Source organism: Tympanuchus pallidicinctus, unplaced genomic scaffold, assembly GCF_026119805.1.
Source record: "Tympanuchus pallidicinctus isolate F22 unplaced genomic scaffold, pur_lepc_1.0 scaffold5, whole genome shotgun sequence".
Classification (NCBI taxonomy): domain Eukaryota; kingdom Metazoa; phylum Chordata; class Aves; order Galliformes; family Phasianidae; genus Tympanuchus; species Tympanuchus pallidicinctus.
In genome coordinates, this window is record NW_026294769.1 from 18,186,841 (window position 1) to 18,212,366 (window position 25,526).

Here is a 25,526-nt window from a genome sequence, read left to right on the forward strand (position 1 = left end):
GTTTTTAAAAAATCTAGTTTTGATGTTTTTCACAGCAGGCTGAAGACAGTTGTGACTTAGAAGTTAAAACATAAAAGACCAACCTGTTTTCTTTGTAATTCTCTATGTGTTGAATTGCTTCAGTGAGTAAAACCTATCTAGAAAGTACGTGGAAAATAGTCTGAAAAGTCAGAAAGCAGAACAAACAGCAATTCATAATTTCTAATTCATTTACATTCAAACAGAAAGTCTTCAAGAAGTTTCATTTCAAGGAAGCCTATAAGCTACTGACTTAGGTAGAAAATATGTTATGGTATGGCTCATGTATACTTACCCATAATCAGTGCACAGGGAACGAGGAGATGCTATAAACCTGATAGCAATGACAACTTCTTTCGAACTTCTTTTTTAAAGTTATGTACAGAAAGGTAACACCAGCTTGTACTGTTTAAAGAAAATGTAATTCCAGGAACACTTTAAACCTTGTTTGCATTCCCATTCAGTCAGCCTTCACATTGGTAGGACAAGGGGGAATAGCTTTAAACTAAAAGAGGGAAAATTTAGGTTGAAAGTTAGGAGGAAATCATTTACTCAGCAGGCAGTGAGGCGCTGGCACAGGTGCCCAGAGAAGCTGTGGTGCCCCATCCATGGAGGCTCTCAAGGCCAGGTTGGATGGGGCAGCCCTGCCCACAGCACGGGGTTGGAGCTCAAAGATCTTTAAGGTTCTTTCCAACCTGAGCCATTCTTTGACTCTATAACTCTATTAAATCCTCATAGAACTCTTTGATCTTCCCTCAAACATTCTTCATACCACTGCTTGAGTGAACCTCCTCTGCTCTGTGCAATGCTAGGAAACTTCCGTGTGTTGGTGATATCCAGTGCACAGCTAGCAGATTGACAGTGTAAGCTCGTGGGAATTTACAGTGCATATGGAATTTATTTATCAAGAGTGTCATCTTTTTCCAAATTTGCAATCATTCTGCTGCGCATCAGAGGGACTTGTGGGAGAAGTGAGCCTTGAGGGAAAAATATGAGGTAGTCACCTACAGTCACATCTGTCATAATTCTGTATCGCATTAAATATGGTTTCTGAAGAGGAGAACCATTTAGAACTGGGTTTATGCTCATTTGAAGTTGATATTTCAAAAATGGAATACTTTTTCATACAAAAATTATTCTCAATTTCTCCTAGACTTGCCATTTATCATATTGACATTACGGTTTCTGTTCTCCATACACTGCTCTGTAAACATGAGCATTTCTTCCTATTTCTCTGCATCTGCCTATAGATATGGTTATAATCACTGAACCAAAAAAAAAAACAAAAAAAAACCCAACAACAACACCTGCACTGCAGGTGCAGTCACATGTTTGAGAAGGATGAGAAGTGCAGGGAAGGCTGTGCCTCTGTGATTGGATTTCCCCTCAGCCAAATAGGTCTACTGTAGTACAGCAGTTTGTCTCTCCATGTCCTGAGGCCCTGGCATTGCTCCACATGGAGTCTGGGGGCCTGTGCAGGTTTGCGAGATGTGAAATGTTTACCCGAGAAGTGGTTACTGGATATGGATTGTTCTTAGTGCCCAGGGAAGGGATCTGTTGCATTTGTTTGTGATTTATACTATTAGTTAGCACATTTGCAATTCTAGCGCTAATAATAAGATTTGGAAAACTAGATGGAACCACCCAATTAAATAAGATACATCACTGCTGATTTAAAATGTCAATATTTTGTCAATTAAAACTTGCACTAAATTCTTTTTCTTTATGAACCATTACCAAAACTGTCTGCTAGTGCATGGAGGAAATGGTTGATTTTTTAATACATATATGTATTTACAAATAAGTTCATATTGTTTGTATAGAAATTTGCTGACAGTTCCTGCTTAAAAACAAAATAAAACAAAGCACTTGAATTTTATGTGATTTCTCTTGAAAACTCTGAAGTTTTAGAAAGAAAATTCTCAAAGGGCAAGCAACAGAATTTCAGAAACCATCTCATTGCAATATTTTGCTTAGAGAGGGATAAAGCTTATGAATCCTTAATATCACAATGAAATGGAAATTTGTGTGCTACATGTTAATTAATAAATGCCATATTAGCTTTATTTCTGTACTTAATGGTTTTATTTCAGACATGTCATGAATTTTATGAATCAATTCTTCACATATTTTATAACTCCTTGCAATCCCTCTGATAGATTACAGTAAATAAAGGTCAAGCAAAATATATTGGCTCAGATCTTCTGAAAATTCTGTGTGTGTATCTCTGACCAAAACTAGTAAACTTCTGACACGCCATCTTCCCCCATCCCTTGTAAATGTATCTCTTTTTTTTTTGTTAATTTATCTTTTGGTATTGTGTTTTCATATTTATCTTTTGGTATTGTGTTTTCATATCTGACCACTGATAAACACTTTCTGCCTCATTCACACAAAGTGAAGCAGGATTTGTTTTGCTTATTAAAGAGTAAGTCTCTAGCTCAGTTATCGTGGTCAAGGGTGTGATAAAAGCACATGTATTGTCTATGGTTTTTATATTTTATTTTATTTTATTTTATTTTATTTTATTTTAATCTTTTAAAGGCAATGCAGTTTATATGCTTGCTAATGAGTAGATATACATAGTTGCAGTGTGAAGCACAAGAATCCAATTGTTGTTAGTAACTTTCATTATCTACAACAAAATCCATTTAATTTTTACAAGAATGCTATCTACAATCCAGTGGTGACTGTGTTGTCTCTGGTGGGCCAAAGTGCTCAGAAGGCTGCTCAGGGAACTCCTACACAGCAGAATGTTGATGTGGGAAAGGTGTAAAAAGCTTTTCCTGTTTCCACTCGTTCAAAGGAAAGGCCACTAATAAAAGAAAGCTTTGATGTTTTCATCTGAAATTCAGTTGGGTGTTAATAAACAGAATACTTTATTGTGCTTTGACAGACAGTTGGTCATGTGAAGATATTGGATGGGAGTGAGTAGGAAGCTGAGACTGGCAGGAGCATTTTTTGATAGAAATAATTTAAAGTCTCTATAACGAACCAACCAAACAAACAAAAAACCTAATCAAAATAAAAACTATCACTGTACCTTTCAGAGAAAGCTTGAATCAGAAGGATGAGCTACGCAAAGGGATACTCTGGACGGTCTCCAGGACAAACTCAATCAGTAGAATAGCTTTTGAAGCAACAGAATTTCGTACGTCTTCTGTTGTCTAATATGGCAAGTGATAATTTGAGAAATCCTTTGCAGAGTTTCTGTCATTTGTTTCAAGTTATGAAGTATTCCTGAAAATGCGCAGCCTTGGAAAAGATAATTTTTGGAAGTGATGTTGGAGGTTTTTAGACAGTAAAGGTTAAATTTCCTTAGGAGAAATGGTACTAAGGATCACATACATTGTGAATGACATTGTAGAAGAAAGGAGAAGAAAAATTAAGATAAAAAGGTGTTATTATGATCAGTACTGTGACAAAAAAGGTCAGGCTATGATCTGATCTCATTTCCTCACTAGTCTCTTGGGATGTTTAATAGATGTTTAATAATTTGCAGAAAAGAAAAGCTTATTGACTACCTTTGTTTGGTATTCTTGTTCATACTGCTAACATTTGTTAGACATTTTAAGAGTATCTACTTTTGATAATGAGAAAGGAGAATGGTGTGTGCAGGGCCATGCATGGATGGTAGGTAAGAGGGGTGAAGCCCTCCTATGAAAATAAGCTGAGAACTGGGGTTGTTCAGCCTGGAGAAGAGAATGCTCTGGGAAGACCTTATGGAGTACCTAAAGGGGTTCTACAGGAAAGCTGGGGAGGAATTCTTTATCAGGGAGTATAGTGATAGGACAAGGAGTAATGGCATTTAATTGAAAGAATGTATATTTGGACTAGATATTAGGAAGGAATTAGTTACTATGGGGTGGTGAGGCACTGGAACAGGTTGCCCAGAAAAGCTGTTGATGCCGCATTCCTGCAAATCTTTAGAAGCCAGGTTGAATGAGACTGGGCTATCTGATCTAGTGAGAGATGTCCCTGCACATGGCAGGGCATTGGAATTGGGTGGTCTTAAAGATCCCTTCCAAGCATTCTGTGATTCTATGACACTATGATAGGCATTTCTGTTTGAGACCTGGTGCAAACAGTATTCTGCCTACATCCTTGCTGATTTCACCTTCTCTGGCACTGAATTCCTACTTGTACATTCTGACGTGACTTTTAATTGTTTGCAATGGGATGATTTTTTCCAAAGTCTGTGTTTAGTCTACTCTAAATTTGATGTTTTCCTCCAGAACTAGTGCTAAGCCTAATTACTAAGTTCTATGTTCTATATTACTACAGGTAATGATTTCGATTAGGCATGCTTTATGACGTTCTGGCTAATTTTTGAGATCAATTCTCCACTATATTGACATCCAGCACACTTACTGGCCATCCTTCTTGTGTTCTGGACAAAGTGAAGAATGCTCTCTGTTTCTTCATGTCAGTTGTTAATGAAACTATGAAACAGTATTAGATCTAGAACAGCCTTTTTTGATCTGTATTCAATATTGTGAACGATTATAAAAAAAAATGAGTATAAACATTTTCAGCTACTTTTTTTATTGCTTACCTGAGGTAACTTAATCTAGCCTCTAAATTTGCCTGCCTTGATGGAGAAGTAGTTTATCTTTGGCTTGTTTATATGCAATGGTTTTGTTCATTTGACATTTTGGTGTCTGTGACTTGGATTCCTTTAAAACAACACTAAATCTGAGGTTCTCCTCCATGTATGTACTGAAATCTCTGCAGTCCTCACAGAGGCTGGTGGGGTCCAAACTAGTGGTTGGTTCTTTAGGTATCTTTGAACACATACTTCCTGTTGCGCCCGTTCAATCTGTGCTGAATTACTTGTTGTGCAAGCACATTTTCCAATCTTGTGAGACTATCATGTGAGACAACTTTGAGAGTCTTATATAAAAAAGTAAAAAATACTGGCTTGATTATGATTCCACAGCTGGGTTACAGTGGCTTAACTCCATTGCTTTTATGTTTTGTTTTAACATACAAATGTTCCTATGTGTTCTGTAACTGAAGGAATGTGTATCTACAAATGCTTAAATGGCCTCTCGATATGTTATGGGAATTACAAATTATCACATCAGTGAGAATTCTGAGAAGTAGGATTGTAGTCTTTCTGTCTGAAAACTGCCAATTTGAGCATAATACTTGACAAAACTAGTTTTTTTTTCTAGTTTTCTTTTCTTTGTCTGCTTTTCAATCAGGCAAAGAATGCGCCTAATAAGACAGATCTTCTATCTATATTGCTCTCTGAGAAATATTGTCACTGGTGGGATGTCTGTTGCCAGCTTGTAGGACATTATAAGAGCTGTTCATAGTTATTGCTAATAAAATGAATTCTATGATCTTGTAAGCAGCAGGAGTCTGTAAAATTTTTCATAGTATTTGTCGCTGTGGGGCAAAGAGCCAAAGTGCACAACTGAGGGAGACAAATGAAGGGAAAGGCAAATTAAATCTCCCTCCCCTCAATGAAAGCTTTATGCTGTTTTCAAAAAAAGTGACACTTTCGAACTAGCATAACTGGGATAGTGAAAATTTGTGAGAAGAAAATTTTGCTGAGCACTGTCCTAGATACAGAGCTTAGTGCTCTTCTAGCATAAATGGGTAGAGTTCCATTCCTGGAGACTCTGCTGATTTACACTAGTTATATTTTTCTTCATGGTGCTTCCAATTGTCCTTTCTGACTAAAAACTTTCGCTGTATTCTCTGGCTCTTTGACTTTCTGATAGATGCATATTTGCTTAGTAGTACTTTCTAAAAAATTGAGCATTTGAATTTTAAACACTTTTATCGTATTTTCTGATTTATTTATTTATTTTTTGTCTAATTCACCTTCTGTGCTCCTTGCTAAGCTGAAAGGATGCATTACAGTAATGGCAGAACCTCTAGTGAAAGCATCGGGCTCCGTATATATTTGTTATTGATATACCCAGAAGTTCCTGCTCTCAAAAGAGTGTTGGCACCTGTAGCTACAACAGCAACAAGACAGTGTTGCAGTGTTGCTTGAGGAAAATTATCATCCTGTGTCACCACTTGGATAAATGGTGAAGTCCTCCTCAAAGCTTCTATGTTTCTCATCAGTCACATGGCACACAGGCACATCAGCCTCACACTTGCCATAACTGGACTAAGGCAAGCAGAAATCTACCTAGGTGTTTGCACAGACAGTGCTGTGTGTGTAGGTCCAAACCAAACTGTAACTTTACACGATAGCCTCTGCAGTAAGGATGTGACTGAGTTATTTAGTAAGAACTGTGACCATCTGGGGAGCGATTGAGAGCCGGTGAGGCTGGAGATTTGTCTGGAATGACTGATGAGTTGTCTGCGGTGCCTTTCAGAAGAATAACTTTGATATAAGGAACAGCTTAGGCTGTTGAAACTGATCTTCCTAGATCTCTCCAAGGGGAAGTTACTGATTTAATCACTTGACTGGCTTGTGTCTGATCGCTGATTCATATGGTGAGGGCCTTAATCAAGACTAAGGCCTATCAATACATTCTGTATACATGCTGCAGTTGCTTTCTCTTTTGGGGGCATCTTTCAGCTTCAGGAAGTGAAGTGGCAAGCAATAAATGACTCTGTTTTGTACAATTTTTGATGAGTTGTGTGGGCCAGTCAAAAGGCAAGAAATACTTTTGAGAAGGCTTTGAATGAATACGAGTAGATCTCTGGTTATCATCTAATTGAGAAACAAGTCATCTCCTTTGTAACATTTTAATTTTTTCAGTTGCTCATTGTTGCTTGTGGTTCTGGTTCCCAGGAGTTGGTCCCATAAATCTCCATGTGAAAGTAATGACTTCTATTCTGATTTATGTAAGATGTGTTAAGATATGGAAAAAATAATAATAATAATAATAAAATTCCCAGAGTAGGCCGATTTGCAAAAGTCGTCTTAATACAGTCAGGACTAAATATTTGCAGGTCTAGCTACAGTCCAGATCCTTCTGGCTTGCATTTCTTTCCACATATTGGCCTAAAAGATTCTTTGTTGGTTTGTTCTGTGGGCAGCCTCAGGATTGTTAATTTCTTAATTTCTTAAAAGCAAATATTTTGATCAGTACATTGTATACCTCCAGAAATGTCTATTTGAAATTCAAGAGAATCCTCACGTGGAAGGTCTTGTCATTCTTGTATTTGTCTACAAATGTATGTGTTCATAGTAATGCAGCATGAAGTCATTTGTCCTGACTCCTTATTCAGCCTCCCACCATGAAACAGCTGGTTATGAAAGAATACAGAAAACCTGTCTATAGCAGATATCAAGCTACTGCTTTCATTTCACCAGTAAGGATTGTGCCACACCTTCATATATTTTAATGCCTGTTTAATAGAGTTGACTAGTGATCATAGGGTTCTTATGATTGTTAGAGTGTTTTAACTAAATAACTTCATTTTAACAAAGATCTTTGTACCCTTTTATGTACCAATTAAGTACACATAAGGACATCTGTAGGGAAACTACATGTTTCTGTGACATAACTACAGTTATGTCACAGCTTCAACTGGTGATTGAGTGCCTGATGAAGGGGTGTGATTGGCCCAGGGAACACAGACACATTGTTTGCACCTGTGCTCCCCACCTGACAAGGGGAGGACCCATGGTGGAGCCACCCTGGGCTCATATAAGGGCCAGCCACTGAAAAGAAATCTTCTTTTTGATCTACCCTGCTGTGTAGGAGTGCTGTGTAGTCACAGAGTACCTTCACCAGTTGGGTGAGTTCAACTCTTCTCTCTCTATGTGCTTATGAGCTTATCTGTGAATACTTAGCATGGTATTGCCAAGAACCTGTCAGAACCAATTTTTCCTTTTTTTTTTTTTTTTTTTTTGTGACCTGAACAATACCATATCAAGTAATCATGCCTTATCTGTGTTGTATAATGATAAAGGTAAGAAAGGTTGCTTTAACAGATTTAACAAGACTCAAGGTTAACTAATGAAGCTGGGAGTACTCTCCTCATATTATAGGTCACTGCTGGTTGAATCTGATTGGAACCCCAGTCTGATGTGTCTGAAACTTAAGCTATAGTACTGACCCGTGGTAGTCACGACAGACTAAAGAGTCTTGAAACAGCAGTTGGCACCAATATGATGACAAGGTCGATATGAAACTGAGTGTGATCTTTGGATGGCTGAGTCATACATGTGTGTATTTTCCAATCATTGCTGAAACAAAACTACCAGCACCATAACAAACTAATAACAACCAAAGCAAAACGGCTAAACCCTCGAAGACTAGTGCTGCACTCAGTGAGAGTGGTAGCACGTTGCCTGTGCTCCATCTCCACCTTCAATTCAAAATGGCCTCTCATGCAGCAGTATTTATGCCTTCTTAGATTTTGGCTCCTGGAGTAGTGTTTTGCAGTTTCTGGGAAGAACAGTGAGAAACGCTGCATTACTAACTATTGATTCAGCAAGGCCTAAATCTCCACAACTGTTCTCTGGACATTGCTTGTTTTAACTTGAACTCAGCCTCATCGTGTCAAGACACTGCTGCAGTCCTATTTGAGGCTGTCATTGGATATGCATGCACTATGCAATGAAGTGTTGGCGTCACTGCGTTCTACAACGTACTTCAAGACATATCAGCTTTGATGTTGTAGAAGTGAATCTATGGGGAAGCAGAATTCTTTTCAAGTAAATCATCTTTTTCAGTGTTTAAATCTTTATGATCTACAGCACTATATGTGTGTGTGTGTGTATATATGTATATAAAGAAGAATATAAAGTATATATATATATATATAGGCAGTCTACTTCTTTCTAAAGCAAACAGAAATGACTCTATTTCTTACTTTGGTGTAAAACAGCGTTGATCCCATTGGCATGATTGCAGTTACCTAAGGTTCTGGTTTTCAAGGTGAAGAAAAACACCTTCAATCTTCATTGCACTCAGATTCCTCTCAACTGTTAACTGCTAACTTTGTCACCAATGCTGTGTTTGTGGACAGTGGAAAGCAGTGTGCATCACTAGCATGGGACTCATTTCACTTATCTTAAAAATCTACTTAATTCAGGTTGTGGTTATTAGACTCACTAGACGTGCATCGACTCTAAGAAGAACTTAAAGTGATTAGTAAATGTCCACACTGCACCTTTCAGTCATCAGGTAAATGATATTTCCAGTAGGTGGGATAGCTGATTCCATGTTAAGTATGAAGATAACAAAGGAAGCTTAGGGAGCACATACACAAAGATATAAAGATAGGAACCTGATGAGTTTCAACAAGAGCAAGAGTAAAGTCTTTAACCTGGAGAAGAATAACTGCATGCATCAGTACAGGCTGGGGCATGATCTGCTGGAGACGAGCTCTGTAGTGAAGGACCTGGGTGTCTTGGCAGACAACATGTTGGCTGTAAGCCAGCAATGTTCCCCTGTGGTCAAGAAGGCCAGTGGTACCTTGGGGTGCATGAAAAAGAGCATTGCCAGCAACGGAGGGAGAGAGGGAGGTGATCCTCTATTCTGTCAAATTCAAAGTACTGTGTGCAGTTCTGGGTTCACCAGTTCAAGAAAAACAGGGAACTTCTAGAGAGTCCAGTGGAGGACTGCAGAGATGATTGAGGGCCCGGAGCATCTCTTATACAAGGAAAGGCTAAGAGAGCTGGGGCTGTTCAGCCTCAAGAAGAAAAGGCTGAGGGGGATCTCATTACTATTTATAAATATCTAAAGTGCAGGAGTCAAGTAGACGGGGACAATTCAGTGGGCTGCAGCAACAGAACGAAGGGCAGAAACTGGAACACAGGAAGTTCCAGCTAATGCATGGAAGAACTCCACTGCCAGAGGTGATGGAGACTGGAACAGAATACTCAGAGAGGTTGTGGAGTCTTCTTTTCTGGAGATACTCAAGGCCTGCCTGTGTGACCTATTGTAGGGAACCTGATTAAACAGAAGGTTGGACTCGATCTCTAGAGGTCCCTTCCAACTCCTACGGTTCTGTGATTCTGTGAATGTCTGTTAAATTTTTTTGCACTCCTATTTCTGACCTCATGTATTTTTCATAGTGCTGTCATTTTTACCTGTCCTCAAAGTAACAGGGGAGATGTGTTAAGATATCAGGGTATACAGAACAAAACACATCTCCCAGTAACAGATCTCAGTTCTGGTTGCCTCAGCCTGTGTTCTCCTTAGGCACTATCGTTTGCAGCAAGTGTTCATCATGCCTGAAAAGCAGACTGTTTCTGCTTGGTGTCCTCTGTGCATTTCAAATGCTCTTATCTCATGCTTATTATGGTACTAGGCTTTGTATTGGAACATGAAGTGAAGCAAACACTCCATTTTTACTAACCCAGAAAAAGGATTCTCTCCTTTCCCTCCTATCTGCAAATCAGTTTTTAGAAGAAAAGGCTAGCACATTTTTTTGGCATAGAAACGCTTCCAGATTGTGTCTTATTTCTTTGAACTAGGCAGGCTAAGATAATGATATAAGGATAATTATATTTTATGCTTCAAACTGAAGCTGATAGGGGAGAAATATCCTTCTGTGTGGAGCTTGTACATCATGTTTAAAACATCTGTTATTAGCTGAAGCCAGAAAGACCTATGCATGTATTTAAAGAATGGAGAATGAAACCTGCATTAAAGAAAAACAAAAAATCTCTTTCCTCCTTATATTAGCTAATCTGATATTTTAGTTGCATCAGCAGTGAAGATGCCTGTGACGTGTCCCGTGCTAATCTGTTTTATCAGTGTACCAGAAAGTTAATTCACCAGATGCTTCAAAACATGCTGTTTCCAGAAAAAGATAATAGCATAATTATCTTTTGTCCAAAAAAATCCATCAGTGGTCCCAAAAAATGTCTTCAAGAATATTTCCAAGAAAAACAGAAAGTTTCACTAGGAACAGCCTTCACCAAAAAGGAAAGGAAGTGCAATGCTTTAGACTGGTACTCCAATCATTCAGTTCTATGTGAGGGGGGAAAAAGATTAGGATTTGAAATCATAGAGTGGCCTGGGTTGAAAAGCACCACAATGATCATTGAGTTTCAACCCCTCTGCTATGTGCAGGGTCGCCAACCACCAGACCAGGCTGCCCAGAGCCACATCCAGACTGGCCTGGAATGCCTCCAGGGATGGGGCATCCACAACCTCCTTGGGCAACCCCTTGAGGTGCGTCACCACCCTCTGTGTGAAAAACTTCCTCTTAATATCTAACCTAAACCTCTCCTGTCTCACTTTAAAACCATTCCCCCTTGTCCTATCACTATCCACCCTTGTAAACAGACATTAGGAATTGAGAGACTGTTGGCTGATAAGATTCATAGAGGGAGACTGTGGTGGGACTATTTATACTGTGGCAACATCTTTCTCTGAATCCTGTCGCTGTTTCAGAAGCTGAGTAACGATATAGTGGAGGTTACTTCAAAATAAGTTATGAGACATATAGTTGCACAGATTGCCCACCTTTTAGGTTTTGCACAACGTAAAGACATACAAAGTAAACATGGAAAGTGTAGTGAAGGAACATGAATATGGAGACTGTTTGGAACTTTGGAAGAAGCCTTCCTCTGAATGCCTTTTCTTCTGGGAATGCAGCTGGAACCAGAGCATGCCATAGTAAGTGTAAAGACTTTGTTGGCTTCCAGCCTTCTCCTGGGACATGAAGCTGCAGAATTGCTGTGTGACGACTGGCAGGACAAGACTAGCACAATGCTAGTGGATTAAATGAAAGCCATCTTTTGGAAATGAAATGGTGGATGGTAATCTGTTGTGCTGCACCTGAAATATCTGAGACAAATCCTTTCATTTTTATCTTATTTCACTTAGAATACTCTTGGCACAGATCCTTTCATGAGTGGGAACTGAAGCAGCCTTAAAACTTTATGTTAGTAATGAATGAATTCCTCTGGAAGAAGGTGTTTCGTTCCTTTGTTCCTTTGTTCCTTCACCCTCCAGAATAGGTTCTGAAAAGCTCCAGAGATTTTGTTTTCTTTCTTGTCCAGTCCAACTAATAACCGTGCAGAGTTCTTGGATAATTTCTTATTCTTTCCCATTGCTGAACATTTTATTTTTTTATGCTTTATTTATGAATGTCAAGTTCCTAAAGGAAACTGTGCTAAGTAAATAGCTTGCAGGTTACTAACAGATTTTAGATTTGTAAGAAGAGATGGAATACAAAGATTACCAGATGCTGGTAAGAAAAAGTCTCTCACATTGTTAGGATAAGAAGGTGCTCCAGAACATAAAGCTGTGCCATGAGAAATGGAGCTGGGGTAGTGTCATATCAGATATTTGACAAAGCAATTTGCTGATATGTCTCTTGCTGTGCACAACACAAAACTGAGCATTGGCAGAAACTCTTTGATTTAAATGATGCTCTTAGGTCCTCCTTTCCTCTGTGACTGGCAGTGTGACAGCAGCTGACTGATTAGCTAACTTGCTGATAATCACTTTTAGTCTTGAAATTACAGGGCTGTGTTTCTGGTTTTATTTTCCTTTGTTGTTATAGAACAGGCTAATAAGCCATGGAGAAACCATATAGGCCCCCATGCCCCCTTCAAAAACAAAACAAACAAACAAAATCCTCCAACAGAAAAAAACAAACAACCTTTGCTGAGCACTTGACATTCAGTTCTCCAACAAGCAGAATTTAGAATAAAAGGTTACTAACATTTTGGCACTGTATTCCTCAGGCTTTCTCTTGTATTCCTGCCAAATATCTCACAAGGCTCAGATTTGATTAAAATGGCAATGCTCTCTGCTACTTGAATGTAATTAGAGCCATTCATTACAGCTTCAGTTGACAGTTTGGCAACCTGTACATTTTTCTGAATATGGACAGCATTCCATGGAAACAGTTCAATGGAAGTGTGCAGGAAGAGGGTCCTCTCTTGAACTACAGCAAGTGGATGGTTGCTTGGGTTTAGATAAGTTTACAGATTTCCCAACTGTCAGTTAAGTTGCAAAGTATAGCTCTTAATTAAATTGACATAGCAAGGTACTGCATTTTTGTCAGTCAACTCCTGAAAGTTTCTGTTATGTAGTTATGGTGTAGCTTACAGGACCATTAAGTATTTCTATGGCAAGTTGCTCTGTTTTGCTGTTATTAGTCCTGGTTTTAGAGCGCTGTTCAACGAAAATAAATCAAGAAGATGTGTTTGCCCATGTAAACCTTTTCTGCAGGCCATCTTTTTGCAGAATTTCAGAGCAGATTTTTAATCTGCTTGAATTTCCCAACCTTCCTGATCTGTCAAATAAGTACAGTTCAAACAAAATCAAAGCACATCTGGGCTTCTGTCAGTTTCCTAATGTATTGTATCTTTCAGTTTACAATATTGTTAACTATTGTTACTTTTCATTTTACATTTTTTAGTGCCGTGCCCAGGAACTACTGAAATAGTGCCAGAAATGCCATTTTAAGCATATTCTAAATCAAATAAAAAGTTAACTCTGTTTACTTTCAATCACTTGTTTTGTTACTAAAGTAAAAAAAGAGTCTAAAATCTGTTGAGAACGACTTTTTGTTTTCTCTGTGGCTCACCACTGTTAAAAGGGAAAAGAATGAGAGCAGATTAATGGATGGAGCAATCTGCAGTTCAGTGTTATGTTGCTTGTTGCTGGGCTACTTTAATATGCTAACCAGGGGATGATAGCCTCACTGCCCTTTTGGTTTCAAGGCAAATTGAATACTAAGGCTTTGCAGGAGTGTGGGTGCGTCTGAATGAAAAATGAGTTCAAAGTTGGGACAGTCTTGAGGTCATTTGTTTATTTACAGAATTTACAAAATCCAGTTCCACTCAACAGCAAGAGGAACACACAGACCACAAGCTTTTGCCAAAGTCTCCCACCAGTGAGTTTAGCCATGTGCCAGGGAAACATCTGTTTCTTTCTGCCTCAGCTCTTTTATTCTCTGACATTTATCTGATTTCTGAATTCCCATTCTTGTGATACATCCCAGCCCAAATCTTGAACCTCAGAAAACTTCATAACTCTACATAGAACCATGCCTTTGTGCTGACCTGTTAGAAATGCTTTTCTTCTGCTCTACATAAGAGTGGCAGAGCAATTGCAAATTAGGACGTGGAAGGTATCAGGAAGCTGTCATATGCCTACAAGACAGTCCCTTTCCTCCCAGCTCAACAGAACCTCCAAGAGAGAGCATGATGTCATAACTTTTACAATACCTGTGATGACCACTCAGGTAATTGCTTGCTATGTCTGTCCTATTTGTCTTCCTTTAAGCCCTGCACATTTTTATACTATGTGAGATTTGTTAGATAAAAAAGCAAGCTAAGTTAAATGACAACATTATTGTCAGTGGAGGAAATGTGAGAGGGTGTTCTGATATTGCTAATGCTACATAGAGCTGTTGTAGTCATGTGACTGATGTTGCTGGGATAGGTCGGATTTTACCAAAATACAGTAACATCAATATTAAGGTAAATCTGCTATGCTGGTGAAGGACTAGCAAACGTTTATTATCTCTAATGCTGTTCAGCAGACATACTTCTTGTACCAAATGACATGGGTTAGTGTGCATGGTGATGGGGGGCTGACAGTTGGACTGGGTCTTAGTTGTGTTTTCCAACCTTAATTCTGCTATGATATGTACATCCAAGCTACCACTGTGGAGTCTAAGGCCATGACATGATTGCCATGATAATCACTGTCAAACATACGTAAAGACAGAAGAACAAATTAGGAGTCATCACAAATGTTCATTTATGCAGTAATCTTTCTGTAAGAACAGTTTTCAGCTCATTGCTGCAAATCAATTTTCTTCTCTTTCCCATTCCTCTCAGAACCTACCTCTGTGGGATCATCTTTCTTCTCAGGACAGTGTGGAAAGAACTGCTTTCAAATGCTTTTGTTTGCATTGGCAGAAGGCCTCACATGCAATGTCCACTCAAGTAATTTGCACTCATAAATTGGGATTTTACTGACCTCCTAGCTTTGTTTGGTGACCACTTTTGTGCAAATGCATTCTCCCACGAGTCGGTGAGTTCTAAAGCTTCTCATGGGAGAACGGTACAGACACTGCAATTCAGAAGTTTCCCTGTGCCTCAGAAACGTTTTCATCCAACTCTGTTTCACGTTTTAGAGAAAACGCATATGTACTTAAAGCCATTCGAGTTGCCTTAAGGAGCCTCCTTAGTTCTGTGTGTTGTATGACCAAGCCAAAAACATTAATATTTGTGTTGAATGTGAAAGAGAATTTGAAACAGAGGTAGGCTAAGGTATCCAGCCTGACTCGGGGACTGGAAAATGTCTATCAAAGGGAAAGTAAAATATTTTGTGGGAGAGCTCTGTAGTTAAATTTGTTTCTAGCACTTTGCTAGTAATTCACTTGGCTTTCCACTCCTATACTACAGTCTATGCTGAACATATGACAGGCAGAAATGGTCACAAATGGCCTTCAAAGGAGCTTCTGACCTGCTTATGTTGCTCAACACCATTTTTTTTTTTCTTCTCATGCATGGGAATTTTTGTGACCAAAAGCAATCCACAAGATTCTAGGTTTCACGCTTCAAATTCTTTCTACATCTCTCTTCCTCAGAGTCTGTGAAGTGATATGATTGATATTACAGTTGTATCATCTCCAGCATTAGGATAGATAGTACACTAATTCTTCTACATTAGATACAAATTTCAGGAAGGTTTACATAGATTAGTAACATGAAATGTATTTCTTAGGATTTATATCATTTTAAGACTAAAGTGTCAATTGACATCTTGTGTGTAGAACCTTCCAGGTACTACTCATATTATAAGAGTTCAGATTTCAAAGTTTTTTATTTATATCTGGGAACATTTTGGTGCATTGTCTCCATTCAACACGGATTAGATGATGTAGCTGCAGATTTCCTTCATTTTAGTGTTTTAATTATGTCTACTTTAACAAACTGTTACCTATAAAGTCAGTGTTGTCATGTATTAAAAAATCCAATAATGAAATTATACTGATACAAAACTGAAATGACTGGCCACAGTGAAATACACCTGAATTTCAGTGGGCTGTACTTTATAGTTCTTATATCAGTTCTAAAACCTCAGACGGAATGAAAACAATTTTGTATTGACAGACAAATTAATAATATTCCTCTTGTCTCCTGTTTTTGCACATTACCACTACTTGATAGAACAGGTGCCCATCTTTATGATTTATTGTCAGTCCCTCCAATCCCATGAATCAATGCTAATATCATTTTGTGATGGGAGGCTGGATGCCCACCCAGCTGCTCGCTCTCTCCCTCCTCAAAAGGACAGGGGAAAAATTAAGATGAAATACCTCCTGGGATAAGACTGAGACAGGGAGACTGCTTACAATTTACCATCATAGCCAAAACAGATTCGACTTTGGGGAAACTGATTTAGTTTGGGTTGGATGGCGAGAAACAGACAAAAATTAAAACAACACCTTTACCAACATTTCCCCCTTTTCCCAGGCTCAACAACCATTTGCTCCTGACTTGCCTTCTCCCCAATCAAATACCTACCTGTGCGACCTAGTGTAGGGAACCTGCTTTGTCAGGGGGGTTGGACTCGATGATCTCTGGAGGTCCCTTCCAACCCCTACAATTCTGTGATTCTGTGAAAAGTTTTTTATGGTAAGGTTGCCTAGAGAGGTGGTGGATGCCTCATCCCTGAACGCATCCAAGGTGGATGGACCAAGGCTGGACCAGGCCCTGAGTGACCTGATGTAGCTGTAGGTGCCCATGCTCATTGCAGGCGAGTTTGGACTAAGTGACCATTAAAGGGCCCTTCCAACTCAGTTCTACGATTCTATGACCAGGGCTTTCTCCACAGGCTTCATGGTACTTCTGCTTGAGCACCTTCTTCTGCAGTGACCTTAGTCTTTACAGGGCTGTTCTTCACACTTTTTCCTCACTCCCTGTCTGTGTGGTGTTTTCTGCCCTTTTTGTTACAAATGCTTTCCCAGAAGTGCTGCCATCTTGGCAGTAGGGCCCTGCTATGCCTGTCCCTGGGGCCATTGTAATCAGCTGGTGCTGGCTGTGTCCAGCATGGGGCAGTCCCAGCCTCACCTTACATAGAAGCCCAGCAGCAACCCTTGTCATCACCTGAGCTCTTACACCCAGTACTCATTTCTATAACAAAAAGGGAGACAAACTAGAGTGGAATTACCTTTTCCATAACATCTATAAGGCAGATGTTAATGGCACTGCTTTCATGGTGACTGGTCTTTTTCTCCTCATTACTAGTTTCCAGCACTACTGCAATCAAATTCTGTCACAGAAGCTTTCTTCATTTTTGTGTATTTGATCACTTTTCACTGGTCATGATAAGTGTAATTGGAATTGAGATGCTGAGCATCTCAAGCTGGATTTAAATTTGTCCATAGCCTCAATAGGTATGAACTATGTCAAGTACAATTTCTTTCCAAGTTCAGCCTCCACTTTTGCCTTTGCACTTAAGCCCCGTGATCAGAATCACTGTTGGGTCCTGTTGTTTGTATGTCGAAATCCTTCACTAGGGACAATCCTTTATTTATTTTTTTTCCTGAACAAAGTTCAGCCCAGCACCAGCAGGGCCACTCAGAGCAGGGTGCCCAGGCCCATGGCCAGGTAGAGTCTGGAGGTCTCTGAGCAGCCTGTGCCAGTGCTCTTATCACCCACATAGTAACATGTTTCCGGGTGTTTAGATGAAATTCTTTACTTTCACACTGAAACCCATTTCAGAATTTGTCATGGCCATTCTGGGCTAAATTACATATTACTTCTCTCCCTCGAGACCCATTAATCACATTTTGTAAGCTAAGGATGATCTCCTGCACTGCTTAATGAAAGTGAAAAGTCACTTTGGTATTCTGACTTTGGTGATTCATAGGCATGTATTCACGTGAAGTGTTGCTATGTGGATTTCACATTCTAAGGCAATCTCTATGTTAACAGATACACTGGTTACAAGTGAATTAGGGAGTTAAGTGCAGGTTACATCACTGCTGACTCTTGGTTGAAACCAGACACAGTGGCACTTGTCTTCTGCAGCAGTTTGACCCTCTTTTAGTCTTTCTCACTTCATTTCCATGTGATACAACTGTCAGTCTCAGCTCTCCCTTTCCCCTCAGCACTGTGACTGAGGCTTTGCCTACACTCCTGTTGTCAGTGCCAGCTCCAGATCACTGCATGGTGTTTATGTGCTGATGGGTTCCCAGCAAGGCATTCGTCTCCTCATAAAGCAGACCACTGGAATTGCTCAGGTAGTCCTTGCCCTCAATGTCTCCTTTGAATTTGCAAGATGCCAACATGAGGGTTTTATGTGTGAGCATCGGCACTGCAGGCAGTGTTTCAGTGTTGTCTGTGCAAAATATAAAAATTGCAGTGATTTGCAGCCCAACAGGGATAATGTGAAGATAAATACCATGTTATCATAATTAGACTGTCAGCTAGATAGCACTTTTGAGCTTTATCAGCTTGATCCTCTCTTCTGTAATTTTTCTCTCCAGTTTGTGTTTGCTCAACTAATTTCAAGCTTTCTAGATCCTAATTCCTTGAGGACTTTCCCCCTTCAGGAAGATGACTGAGCAGAAAGGTACAAACAATTTTTTTGTACACGTTAATTTGTATGATAATGTAGATGCATTTGAAGCAAATTGAATTCATAAGTGAACCACCTTTAAAAAGAGTATGGCAGCTATAGCAGCAAAGCCACTGTTTGCACTGTATGTCAGCACAGCTAGATAGGTTTCCAACTGTGCCGAAGTTCCCAGCACTCAGCAGGATGCTTCTGTGAGTTCTAATATCTTTCGCTTGCAGTCCGGGCTGAACAGTGCCTTACTGAATGCTTCAGGATAAATTCTGGCACAGAAACAGAGATATAAAGCCATACCCCTCAGTGAGTGAGTGTTTGTTGCAAAACCCCAGTGTTGCTGGATATTATGAAATCACAGATACCTGTGTCTGTTTTGGCAAGGCTGAAGGCTCCTAACTTACCTAATTTTGGCAGTACCTAGATCTATCTTGTGCTTCTGTGTACCTTTGGAGGCTGGAATCCCCATTCTTTTCTGAAGACAGAAGCTACAATACATTTCTGATGTCCCAGCTTTGTTACAGGACCTCTGTCTGAACTTCAGGGCAGAACTACATTGGCAGTTGTTGCCCTGTGAGTGTACACATGCTGATAGCCACCTGGCTGCTATCCCGTATCATGCACAATGGCTGTATCCTTTTGACAGTACCAACTCAGTTCTCTTTCCTTAACCCAAATATGTAACATGTTGAAATGTCTTAGCTTTGACATTCTTCATCCATACACTGAATGTGAATAAAATTACTCAGTTGTTCCAAGAGAGAGAGAAGGAAAGAGGGATATATGAATGGACACACAGTGTGATCATCTGAACTTCATTTCCTTTGAAACTTAAAGTAGTCATAGACCTCCAGAATCTGGAAAACATCATAACTCTATGAAATGTTAAAAGTAGTTACAAAGGGGAAAGTATGCATGACTGCAGTGAGGCTGTGATCTTAAGACTGGAAAGAATATGGGAAGTGGAACTGATTTCAGTTCCTGGAAAACAGAATATGGTCATCTCGCCTTTAATTTCATAGAACCATTAAGATCAGGAAAGACCACCAGAATCATCTAGTCCAACTACCAGCCTACCACTATACTATTAACCATGTTCCTCAGTGCCACATCCTCACATTTCTTGAACATGTCCAGGGATGGTCACTCCACCACCTCCCTGGGCAGCCTGTTGCAATCCATCATTACTCTTTCTGAGAAGAAATTGTTCCTAATATCCAACTTGAACCCTGGCACAACTTAAGACTGTTCCCTCTCATCCTATTGCTGTTACATGGAAGAAGTTGCCAACACCCACCTCGCTATAACTTCCTTTCAGGTTGCTGCAGAGAGTGATAAGATCTCCCTTGAGCCTCCTCTCCTCCAGACTGAACAATCCCTGTGCCCTCAGCTGCTCCCCATAAAACTTGTGCTCCAGACCCTTTGCCAGCTCTGTTGCCCTTCTCTGGACACGCTCCAATTTTATCCCTCTTATACAGTTTTCTGAGGTAAGGTTTTTCCAAAAGAGAAAAATTAAATATTTCCTTGAAAAAATATTTATAGAACTAAATAAGTCTACAGGCTTGTGGCATCAAATCACAAATGTAGTGCTATATTGCCCTGTGGGCATACAGATTTCAAGCTTTTTAGTATAATTTTGATATTATAATCATTTTAAATTGAATTTCTTGCAAACGGTGTAATTTCTGGTGACACTTCAGTTGTACATTGGCTTACAGACTGTTATCACAGTTGTAGAAGGAAAGAAGAAAATATTTATATTCTCAAACAGCCAAATTAGACTGACAGGCCTGCGCTATCTCTGAGAGATCAATGGTGACTTCTGTTTTCCTCTGCTTGTATAACTGCTTTCCAACCCTTATGCAAAAGCATTAATTCTTGCTGGAAATAAAGCACATCTATTCATAAAAAAAATCCCTTGGAGGTTTTACTACAGTATGTTTTCAAAAAACAGTTTTAAAATGCTTTCACTTAAACAGGATAAATTAAAAAGAAAGATTGGGCCTGGAAAAATACCAATGACTTCTTGTTAACTCCAGCGCTTTTGACTAGCCTTACTGTCACATACACGTTCTTTGCACGTTATCAGGCTGTTTTCAGACTTGTAGGACAGTCTTATGTAGTTCAGGAAAACTGGATTGTAACAAACTGGGACAAGTGACAATGTATGAATTAGCCAACAGAAGACATTCCAGATCTTTAGGATTAGAAGGTTTTAGGTAGATTCTCCAGTTCATGCCTTTACTTCCCAAAGCTCAGATTTTCTTATGCTGAAGCGGCTGCCGATATGCTGGTGTCTTGAATAGCCTCAGTGAAGTTTCATAACATTTCCTAGCATCTCGTTTCTGCATTGGCAGCAAGTTTCCTTCTTCATTCTTGTATTTGCGAGAAATGAAATCTAAATTTTTAATCTTCATGTTTCATGAACTGCTTCAGTCTTCTCTGATAAGACTCACTGATATCTTTATATTGTTTATTTTGTTGATATCTGGATCAATTTAAATAGTTTCCTCATCTGAGTTCAATCATCTCTTTTAAGATGCTGAATTGTCATACATCGGTAATGAGTTTTAACTGCCCCTTTTGGCCCATGAACAAGCTTCGAATACAAAAGTTTCAATACTTAACTCAAGAAATATAATACATTTTAAATGCCTCAATGCTGAAAACTCCTAGAAAGTATATGCTATGAATGCGTGGCTCTGCTGACCTAAGGAGAGCTGACTGCTCTGCTGTGATGTGATAGAAATATAAGCAAAGATAAAGGAAACTTCTGGGGTACTGGGAAGGAACTGGTAGCTGTTGGAAGGAGGAAAACCATATGCAAGATTGAAAAACAGATCTAAGCTGAGACAAGCAGCTAGAGAAGTCATTCTCCTACAGCTGTGACTGAAGACTGATTTGTTAGAGACTCATGCCTCTTTGACAGCAGTACATAATATTAATCTGCAGAAGATAACAGTGTAACACATCATTGAGGATAGCATCATCTCCCTAAGTAAATTAATCCTGCTGATGAAATGAATTTTTATAGCTAGCTCTTCTGGGGTTTTCCTCCTTGTTGTCTCATCACTAATAGCCAGAATTTACTCAGCTTATAACTAGAATGGAATAGAATTGCCTAATCCAAGTATGAAATGTTATTCTTTGAAAATGATGTTTCTCCTTGCCCAAAAATTTTTCCGGTCTGATCCGCAGAACAGATTTCCTGCACGGCATTAATTAGAATGAAATGTATTGCCTAGTTCTTACTTGGGCTATTGCTAGACAGAAACCATGCATTTCAAGGATTGTCCACATCAAGTCAGTGAAAAATTCTTACTATTTGTTTTGAAATTCTGAACAGAGAGATGGTATTTCAATCATCTCAGGATTTATACTGCTTCTCAATAGCCAGACTCTGCAGTGTTTTTATTCAGTTACTTCTCCTAGTTGGATACTTCAGTAAGGCTAGACTAGATTGTATTTACCCTATGAAAGGACTGTTGTGGGATTTAACTGTGAAGACTTGAAGTTTCTAGTAAACTTGTCCATTGTTTTCCATTCTTGCCCCAGTTCTGCTCTTGCAGAATCAGCAGCTAATTTTGCATAACTGGTCCTCTGATAAACAAAATACACTCTTATCTCTGCTTCTTCTTCACACGTCTTTAACCCTTGCTTCCTGCTTGCTAGAATGAGTGTTTTATTTTGTGTTGTTATGAAACCACCCCTGCTCAGACTGTATGTTAACACTGATGATTCTGTGATAAGATACTGTACAACTTTACAGTGTCACACACTAAGCACAGCAGCGTGCGGGAGCTCACATGATGGTCATTTAATATCCATGACTCACAGTCCACAGGACTAGGACTCTGGCCAGCTGGGATTTGTTCTAAGTGGCGTGAAATGACAAACAGTGCATGAGATACAGCTCAGATACCAAACATGGTGGCCAGACATTTAAAAAAATATCTCTTTGCCTTCTCTAACAGAAAAAATAACAAGTCATGCAGAAGATTCACTCAATACCTATAGAGTATATATATATTTATATTTGATAATGTACAAAACGTCAGGTGCCAAAATGAAGAAAGTGGTATCTTGCCCTTCATAGGCAGGTTTCGCACCTTTCGTAATCTCTGGCTGTGTTCGTTTCTTACCTTTGTTTTAATTTCTTGGTTTACTACGGAAATTAATAACTACTCTAACCACGCTTGTTCTTTCTGCCTGATTTTTGTATTTAAAACTGCATTTTCTGTGGCTTGCTATTCAGTTGGGATGTTATATAGTTGCAGAGTGCAGGAGGGATTAGTTGTTACTCTGTGATTCACCCAGTCCCTGAGGAGAGCTATATAAAGATCATCCTCATCTCCTTGGCCCCAGGGAAGCTAGGGGGCAGATTATGAGCTAGCGGAAAAGATGTAGGTCTCACCATCTGCAAAGAGGTTCCAGGAGTACACATCTCCCTGTCCTTACGTTGTGCACAGCTGGAAAAAAGGTGTGCTCCATCTCTCAACTACTGATAGCATAGACAAGGGAGGAGAGTTTGAAGAAAAACAAAACCACTGGAAGTTCTCTTTCCCACTGTGCAACTGTTCCTTTCACTGGAATTGCTCAAGGTTTCCTCTTCCAAAGGGAAAAAGATGATGTGGAAAGGCAAAACTGAGGGATCTGTTGTTTACAGATGCCTTTTCTCCATAGCCTGGGAATCCTGAAATACAACTGCCTTTTAAGGGCAGGTTATTTTCAACCACTCCCTTCATTTATGTTCCTGTTAAACCCATGGCTTAAGTGGGGCTTCTGTGCGGGAGAGATTTTGCACTGGCTGTTTGCCCAGGGATGGATTGTAGCAACAGTAGACTCGGACAGAAATAGGTGGTTATGTATGTAGAACTCTAAGTCTTCAAATGAGAATATCACTGCTAGAGGTCGAGGTTTATGCTTGCCAGTATTTCCCTCATTTAGTGAAGCTGACTCTTGCTTGCCAATGCTGTCTATTTTCGTAGCACGATCACTATGGTGAGGATTTTCTCATTTCAGTCCTTGCACAAATGATGCAACTTTGGATACTTTCGCCTCTGAAACTGTTTCATTAAGAATTTCAAACTTTATGCTCTCATACTAAAATTTCTTTCAGACTATTTGTTTACATGTGAAAAGTATTCTAAAAACACTCCTATAAAATATTAAATTGTGTTTTGTTTTTTTACATGTTTTATCTAAGGTTTTGACATTTTGGGACTTACTTGTTCTCCAGAAATCTTTTCTAGACTCTCAGAAGCAAAACTTTGAATTCTAGAAAAGAAAATCTTAAAAAAATATGCAAATATTTTTAATCTGCTTTTAAAAAAACTTGGAATTATGTACATAAAACCAAAAGCATGATAACTGCTCCTTACTTTGCCCTTCCATGCCCTTTAAGGGTGACTCGAGATATCATATGGAAAATCTGAATAGAGAAGGAAACTGAAAGCTGACAACTACGGCAACACCTGCTTCAGATTTTGTGTTTCTTGTTGCACATTTAGTTAAATTTGCCCATCCATTTTTGCATCACCGTTTTGTCCAATACCTCATCACATGCAGCAGAGTTTTCCTACTTCATGCTGTACATAAATTGTAAAGTTTCCGCTAAATGTAGGTTATTTATTCAATATAAAAAGCCTTTCCAAAATAGATGTCTGACCTTGTTACAACAAGAACAGTTATATTTTTTTTCAATTTTGAACTGAGTTTTTCTGTATTACTACTACCTTTACTAGGGCTTCACTGCTTTCGATTTTGTTTTTAATATCCATTAGGTTAAAATGTTAAATACAAGTTGCTGTTCATTTTTTCTGAAAGCAAACTCAAAGAGCCTTGTACAAGGAAGGAATGAGATTTCTAATGGTCCTCAGTTCCTTGGAGAATTGTCTTAGCCTTAATGACACTTTGAGAACTTAGAGAGCCTTAGAGAACACTTTGTCCTTGCACAGGCAACTCTTCCTTAGTTATAAGGGGATACTCACACAGGGATTACCAAACAAAGAAAGTCCTTGAAGCCTGAGTCCAAATTTTGGAACTAATATTTTTGAACTTGAACTTGATATGGTTCTCATGTGAACCACATGAAATTCAACAAGACCAAGTGCAAGTTCCTACACCTCTGTTAGGATAATCTAAAGCATAAATACAGGCTAGATGGAAAATGTTTGAAGGCAGGTCTAAGGAGAAGGACTTGAGAATGTTGGTGGATTAAAAACTCAATATGAGTCAGTAATGTGCACTTGCAGCCCAGAAAGCAAACCCTATCCTAGACTGCATCAAAAGAAATGGGACCAGCAGGGCAAGGGAGGTGATTCTCACATTCCATTCCACTCTTGTGAAACCTCAATTGTAGTAGTGTGTTCAGGTCTGAGGTCCCCAACAAAGGAAAGACATGGACCTTTCAGGCCATGAGTATGATCAGAGGGCTGTAGCAAAGACAGGCTGAGTGAGCTGGGCTTGTTCAGCCTGGAGAAGAGAAGGTACTGGGGAGACCTTTATGCCTTTGACAGATCTTTGACACCTAAACAGGATCTACAAGAAAGCTATTGAGGGACCCTTTGTCTGGGAATGTAGTAACTGCAAGAGGTAATGGCAATAAATTAATAATGTAGATTTAGATTAGATATAAAGAAAAAAATTCTTTACTCAGAGGGTGGTGAAGCAGTGGAAAAGGCTGCCCAAAAAAGTCGTTGCTCCGTCCCTGTAAGTGTTCAAGGCCACACTGCATGGGGCTTTGAGCAACATGGTCTAGTGGAAGGGGTCCCTGACCGAGGCGGAGGGATTGGAACTGGATTATTTTTAATGTCTCATAAAACCTAAACCTTTCTATGAGTCTATTCTATGATTCTGTACCTAATAATATTAACGTTAAAGCAGTGATACAGAGGAATGAGTATCTTTTCTTCACGTTTGTATTGCATTATGCATTTTATACGCTTTTGTTTGTTTGTTTGTTTTCAGAAAGGAGTTTTCCTGTGTTCTTTGAGAAGATCAGTCAAAAGGCAATATTGAAAT

General features: G+C 39.2%; 1 long non-coding RNA gene across 2 annotated transcripts in view; it reads left to right on the forward strand.

Moving 5' to 3' along the window:
• The first annotated feature begins 7,653 nt into the window (after window positions 1-7,653).
• The window catches only part of LOC128091173 (uncharacterized), a 28,936-nt gene continuing 11,063 nt past the window's right edge, over window positions 7,654-25,526 (forward strand). For both annotated transcript variants that reach the window (XR_008211282.1, XR_008211283.1), the window contains exon 1: window positions 7,654-7,734. This is a non-coding gene — a long non-coding RNA (uncharacterized LOC128091173). The remainder of the gene's footprint in view (window positions 7,735-25,526) is intronic.